Source organism: Colobus angolensis, unplaced genomic scaffold (assembly GCF_000951035.1).
Source record: "Colobus angolensis palliatus isolate OR3802 unplaced genomic scaffold, Cang.pa_1.0 Scaffold50, whole genome shotgun sequence".
NCBI classification, from domain to species: Eukaryota; Metazoa; Chordata; class Mammalia; order Primates; family Cercopithecidae; genus Colobus; species Colobus angolensis.
The window spans coordinates 462,554-470,120 of NW_012118488.1; positions in this window are offsets into that span (position 1 = coordinate 462,554).

Below are 7,567 nucleotides of genomic sequence, written 5' to 3' on the forward strand. Positions count from 1 at the left end.
TTATTACCTCTTCCTCCTACCATCAGTTTTACACTTATTGGGTCTTCTGACGTTGTAACCCTGATTTCTTTCTTTTTTTTTTTTTTTGAGACGGAATCTCGCTCTGTAGCCCAGGCTGGAGTGCAGTGGCACGATCTTGGCTCACTGCAAGCTCTGTCTCCCAGGTTCACGCCATTCTGTGACTACAGGCGCCCACCACCACGCCCAGCTAATTTTTTGTATTTTTAGTGGAGATGGGGTTTCACCGTGTTAGCCAGGATGGTCTCAATCTCCTGAACTCGTAATCCGCCTGCCTTGGCCTCCCAAAATGCTGGGATTACAGGCATGAGTCACCGTGCCCGGCCTAGTCTATTTTTTAATGTAAAAAATGACGAATTATTTCCAAGCGTTCTTCCAACACAATTAGTCTATCAAGGCTGCTAATTAGGGGAGCTATTTTCATTTTAATTTAAAAATATAATATTCTTACTTGATAATTGCAATTTCCACCTCTTACTGAGGGTGGCAGTGCTGGTCTCTACAGAGATCAGGATTATTGGCGTTACAACAACCTTATTATTTGTTACATTGTACAAAACTCTTATTACCGTTCTTATTTTGTGTGGTATGTGTATATTTTTTAAGTATAAATGAAATGAAACTTTGTTTCGTATTAGAATGTGGTACTGTTTTTTTGTTTGTTTGTTTTTTTACGCCCACACTGGAGTGCAGTGGTGTGATCTCAGCTCACTGCAACCTCTGCCTCCTGGGTTCAAGCGATTCTCCTGCCTCAGCCTCCCGAGTAGCTGGGACTACAGGCACACGCCATAATGCCTGGCTCATTTGCTTTGCATTTTTAGTAGAGATGGGGTTTCACCATGTTGGCCAGGCTGGTCTGTAATTCCTGACCTCAGATTATCTGCCCGGCTCGGCCTCCCAAAGTGCTGGGATTACAGGAGTGAGCCACTGTGCCTGGCCTATTTTTTTTTTAAAAGGCATGTCATTGGGGTGGCAATGATACTGAGGTTACAATTTCAATCAAGTGATTTGTGCAACTCCAATTCTCTGTATTTACTTGCTATGTTATGACATTTTTGTTGGCTACCATCACTGCATCCACATTAGTCCTTTAAGTAGGTTAGAGGTCATCCTGAACCTCCCTACCTTTATTACCTGTGTGAATGACAGTGTCAACCATTGAAAGCAGAGAAGAGTTCATAGGAAGGGATTGAGGCACTCTGGTCTAACTACTAAACATTGGATTCTGTATACTTTATTAAGTAGAGTTTGCCTTTGGGTAAAAACTGTAAAGGTCATATCATTTTTCCTCTAGCTCCTAACTTTTCTCCTGAAGCCTCTGCTTGACCTTTTGCCCAATTCTCTCCTATTAGGGAGAACCAGATCTGAGAGGCAGAATGTAGAGAAAAGAGCACTGCTTTGGCATTAGAAAACCTATGTTGTCATCTTCACTCTGCCACTCTGAGTTTGATTTACTCCAACTTAATCATTTAAATCTTGAACCTTGGTTTTCTCTTTTACAAATTGGGGTCAATGATGGTTAATTGAAGGTTGCTGAAAGACATAAACAGGAAAGTATTTATATAATTTATACATTTAGATTATTCATTTATTGAGATTTAAACATAATATTTAATGGATTGCTCCTTACAGCAGTTTGTAAGTAACTCCACGGCCCTTGCACATGCTGCTGGTTGTGCTCAAATGACCTCTGTCCTTTACCTTTAGGATTCTGACTCTAAAAGACTGGTTAGAGTTTCCTCTTTAGTGATTCCCATAGCACTTATGCTTCCTTCTGTTTGGTCTTTACCACATGTTACAATTCCTATTTACCTGTCTACATCTCCCTCTAGAGCAACTGGAGTCTTCAAGAGCAGAAATGAGCCTGGCATGGTGGCTCATGCCTGTAATCTTAGCACTTCGAGAGGCCTAGGTGGAAGGATTGCTTGAGCCCAGGAGTTCGAGACCAGCCTGGGCAACATAGTAAGGCTCCCGTCTCTACAAAAATACAAAAACTAGCTGGGTCTGGTGGCTCATGCCTGTAGGCCCAGCTACACAAGGGGCTAAAGTGGAAGGATTGCTTGAGTCTAGGAGGTCTGCATTGAGCTACGATCACGCCATTGCACTTCAGTCTGGGTGACAGAGTGAGATCCTGTTGCCAAAAGCAAAAAAAACAAAAAACAGCCAGAACATGCATCTTAATAGGTTTAGATAACATACAGGATGCCCAATAGATATCTAATACAGGAGGAAGGTAGGGAGAAAGGATGGAGAAAGTAAGTCCAAGTAAAATGATAATACAAGGCTGACTGTGAAATGTGCTGTGGGAGTTAAAATAGGAACAGGTCATATTTGCTTGGGGAATCTACTTCATAGAAGAAGTGGAGGCCGGGCGCGGTGGCTTACGCCTGTAATCACAGCACTTTGGGAGGCCGAGGCAGGCGGATCACCTGAGGTCAGGAGTTCAAGACCAGCCTGACCGACATGGTGAAACCCCGTCTCTACTAAAAATACAAAAAAATTAGCCAGGCGTGGTGGCTCATGCCTGTAATCCCAGCTACTCTTCAGGAGGCTGAGACAGGGGAATTGCTTGAACCAGGAGGGAGAGGTTGCAGTGAGCTGAGATTGTGCCACTGCACTCTAGCCTGGGTGACAGAATGAGACTCCATCTCAATAAATAAATAAATAAATAAATAAATAAATAAATAAATAAGAAGTGGAAGTGGAGATAGGCCTTGAAGAATGAGAATAATTTGAGAGGCAGAAATTGGAAAGGCAGGATCCCAGATGGAGGGAACAACACAGTAAAAGGCACAGAATAGGGAAAGAGTGGGATGTCTTCGGAAAATGGAAACCACTCTTAATGGCAGTGAGTAAAGTACAGATAGGGAAGTTGCGAGAGATGAAGCTGGAAAAGTAAACAGGAGCTTACTCTGAATTTAGAAATGAGGAAGTTTAAATAGTTCACAAGCTGCTTGGCGTATGTGGACTTCTCCTAAATGCTCAGACAGAGCTCCTCTCCTGTTTCTCCTAATATAGTCAGGTTATGGCCTCCTTTCCTCCATCAGTAACTTGCTTGCATCAGGAGCCTTTCCCAGAAGGAGAGTAAATCCCTGCACATGACTTACTTTTATTACCTCTTCCTCCTACCATCAGTTTTACACTTATTGGGTCTTCTGACGTTGTAACCCTGATTTCTTTCTTTTTTTTTTTTTTTGAGACGGAGTCTCACTCTGTGGCCCGGGCTGGAGTGCAGTGGCCAGATCTCAGCTCACTGCAAGCTCCGCCTCCCGGGTTCACACCATTCTCCTGCCTCAGCCTCCCGAGTAGCTGGGACTACAGGGAGCCGCCACCACGCCTGGCTAGTTTATTTTTGTATTTTTAGCAGAGAAGGGGTTTCACCGTGTTAGCCAGGATGGTCTCGATCTCCTGACCTCGTGATCTGCCCACCTCGGCCTCCCAAAGTGCTGGGATTACAGGCTTGAGCCACCGCGCCCGGCCCCTGATTTCTTAAATAATCAAGATCAAACAAAGAGGCATGGGCCTGATCTGAATTTTATTAAAAAATAGTTACAATATATTTCACATGATCCACACCTGACAAATTAGAGGAACAGATAAGGTGTAACATAATGAATTGACAATTAAGTCATTTAGATAATAACATGGTAGGGTGGGATGGGGCAGGGGATGGCAAATTTACAGGACAGAAAAGCACTGTGACGTAGTAGCAGGATCAGTCCCATTTTTCTGGCAGGCCCTGAGGACCTTCAATAACCTTGTGTCTCTGGCCTTACTCAAGCCTGACCAAAGCGCATCTTCTGGATTCTGAAGTGGTCTTGCTCTCTTAGTCTTGGACCAGTGCTTGCTGTCATGCTCACACCTTGCCATGACCTCTACTATGTTGGTCTGATCTATAACCATGTAGCTGTGTTGCTTTCCTGATGTGCACAGCAGTTTTCTCATTCCAGAGGGTACAGCTTTGCCCTGAGTTACTTGGCAGGCTAGCTCTTCACTATGGGCCATGTTATGCCTAGCAATTTCAGCTATGATACCATATTGGAACTCCTGGAATAATAGTATTGATCCAGAGCAAGCCCTTTAAATTCTGTAGTTTTGACTGCTGACAACTTTGAAAGCCATTCTTTTTTTGTTTGTTTGTTTTTTGTTTTTTTGAGACGGAGTCTCACCCTGTAGCCCAGGCTAGAGTGCAGTGGTGCCATCTTGGCTCACTGCAAGCTCCACCTCCCGGGTTCATGACATTCTCCTGCTTCAGCCTCCCAAGTAGCTGGGACTGCAGGCACCCACCACCACGCCCTGGCTAAATTTTTTTGTATTTTTAGTAGAGATGGGGTTTCACCGTGTTAGCCAGGATGGTCTTGATCTCTTGACCTCGTGATCTGTCCACTTCAGCCTCCCAAAGTGCTGGGATTACAGGCGTGAGCCACCGGGCCCAGCCTGAAAGCCATTCTTATAGACAAATTAGTGCCTCTATTCCCTGGACCCATTTCTTCTGGCTCTTTACCATTAGCCACTGCCACTACCATCTCTGCTGGTCCAAAGATGAGCATTCAAGACTGCTGAGACCAGCTCGGTCAAGGAGACCCTAACCCAGCGGTGCTAGAGGAATTAAAGACACACACACAGAAATATAGCGTGTGGAGTGGGAAATCAGGGGTCTCACAGCCTTCAGAATTGAGAGCCTCGAACAGAGATTTTCCCACATATTTATTGACAGGAAGCCAGTGATAAGCACTGTTTCTACAGATTATAGATAAACTAAAAGTATTTCTTATGGGAAACAAAGGGATGGGCTGAAACAAAGGGATGGGCTCTGGCTAGTTATCTGCAGCAGGAACATGCCCTTAAGGCACAGATCACTCATGCTGTCGTTTGTGGCTGAAGAATACTTTAAGCGGTTTTCCGCCCTGGGTGGGCCAGGTGTTCCTTGCCCTTATTCTGGTAAACCCACAACCTTCAGGGTGGGCGTCATGGCCATCACGAGCATGTCACAGTGCTGCAGAGATTTTGTTTATGGCCAGTTTTGGGTCAGTTTATGGCCAGATTTGGGGGCCTGTTCCCAACACAAGACCAGAAAAGAAGGTGTGCTAGGTTGCAGTATTGGCCCTAATTCTTCAGCCCTACCTTCATGCAGACACTGCCATGGTCTCATCATGGATGGATAGTGCTTCCTTGCCCCTTGTCTTTGGACCTAGCCATGTAACTTGCTTTAGAGAATGATATCTGAAGGGAGTGTCAGTGTGACAATTTCGAGCCTAGGCCTTAATAGGCTTACGTGTTTCCTCTTGTTCTCTTGCACTTTTGCCATCACCATGAGAAGAACATACCCCAAAACAAGCTGTCTCACTGGTCCAAAGAAGAAAACACTCATAGAGCAAGCCACTCTACCCAACATGCAACCTACAGTGAGAAAAGGGGCCATGATAGCTAGCACAGCCTGAAGCAGCAATACCCAGCTGAGCCCAGCCTGTATCTGCAGAACTCCAATCAACCAGCCGATAAATCTTCTTGCCCACCCCATCTGTCCCATGTCACCACTTCTCACCAGGTCAGGGGTGGCCACTTGACTAAAGATAGTGGCAAATGAGTTGAGCCAGTCAGATCTTCCTGAGGGTTTGTATTTGGAAACAGATTATAATCAATAAAGGATGGAATCTTCTAGACTTGGAGACTGAGGTGTCATTTGGAACCCTGTACAGCCTGATGAATAAATAGAGAAAGCCAATCTTCAGAGTGAAGTAGGAAAACAGAATGGATGCTGAAAAAGTTTCAAAAGAGTCCCAGAGGGAATGAAGAATAAAAATTGTGGAGAGCAGACTCAGTTCTCAGGGGCTTCCCAGCAGCCGCAAAGGTGAAGCCTGACTGAGCTGCAGGTCTTGTGTCTAAATAGTTCTTTGTTCTAGGCCAGGCGCAGTGGCTTATGCCTGTAATCCCAGCACTTTGGGAGGCCGAGGTGGGTGGATCACTCTAGGTCAGGAGTTCGAGGCCTGATCAACATGGTGAAACCCCTTCTTTACTAAAAATACAACAATTAGCTGGGCGTGGTGGTGCATGCCTGTAATCGCAGCTACTTGGGAGGCTGAGGCAGGAGAATCGCTTGAACCTGGGAGGCGGAGGTTGCAGTGAGCCGAGATCACACCATTACACTCCAGCCTGGGCAACAAGAGCAAAACTCAGTCTTAAAAAAAATAAAAAGTTCTCTGTTTTAGTATCAAAACCATTTCTTACTTCCCACTCAGCACATGCCTCTGTGCTCATGTGCATACAATCACACACATACACACACACAGAGTTTGGTTTTTAACTAACTTATATGAATATTTCTTCCCTTGCAACTGAAGAATTGACTAAGATACTTTCCATTATGGAAGAAGAGAAAAGATGGGCAACCAGGTGTGTAATTGATATTCCCTCACATAGTGGAAAATGGTACTCACTGTGCACATGGGATGTGTGCCACTTAGCTTTTCCTGACTGGGTGTATACCCAAAAGAATATAAATCATTCTATTATAAAGATAGATGCATGCATATTTTCATTGCAGCCCTATTCACAATAGTAAAGACAAGGAATCAACCCAAATGCCAATCAATAATAGACTGGATAAAGAAAATGTATATATATACAATGGAATACTATGCAGCCATAAAAAGGAATGAGATCATGTCCTTTGCAGGGACATGGATGGAGCTGGAGGTCATTATCCTCATGCAGGAACTAACACAGGAATAGAAAACCAAACACTGCATGTTCTCATTTATAAGTGGGAGCTGAACAATGAGAACACATGGACACAGGGGGCAAAACAACACACTCTGGAGCCTGTTGGTCGGGGAGGTGAGAGGAAGGAGAGCATCAGGAAAAATAGCTAATGCATGCTGGGTTTAACACCTCGATGATGGGTTGATATGTTTACCTATGTAACAAACCTGCACATCCTGAACACATGTACCCCAGAAGCTAAAAAACAAACAAACAAAAATCTTGAAATTTTTGGGCTTAGAACAACAGAATATTTTATTTAGATTACAATTTTGTGGATTGTCTTGTGATAGATGGGATATTTGTGATGTTTGTGATGGCTCTTCTAGTCTAGGCTGGCTGAGCTGAGACTCCATGTTCTAGAATGGCCTCACTCACATGTCTGGTGATTGTCAAGCTGGTTTTTCTAGTAGGGCCTCAGTGGCAATGACTTGTCTCTGCTCCATGGGGGTCTCTCATTCTCCAACAGGCTAGCCCAAGCTTCTTCACATGGTGGTTTGAGGAGGATTCCCAAAAGAACTACAAAGGAGCCCTAGCTCTACTGAAGAAGCTCATTTTAACTCTCTGCTCATATCATATTTACTACTGCCTCCTTAGCCAAAGCGAGTAACCTGGTCAGGCGTAGACTCAGAGCGGATGGGGACTAAACAAGGACTTGGATACAGGGAGGAGTGAACACATTGAGAGCCATTACTGTGACAATATAATGCACAGGGAGGGGAAAAATACTGAGAAAGAATGGCCTGTGAGTAAAGGCCAAAGGCCAAGGGAGCGGTGTTTTTACAGG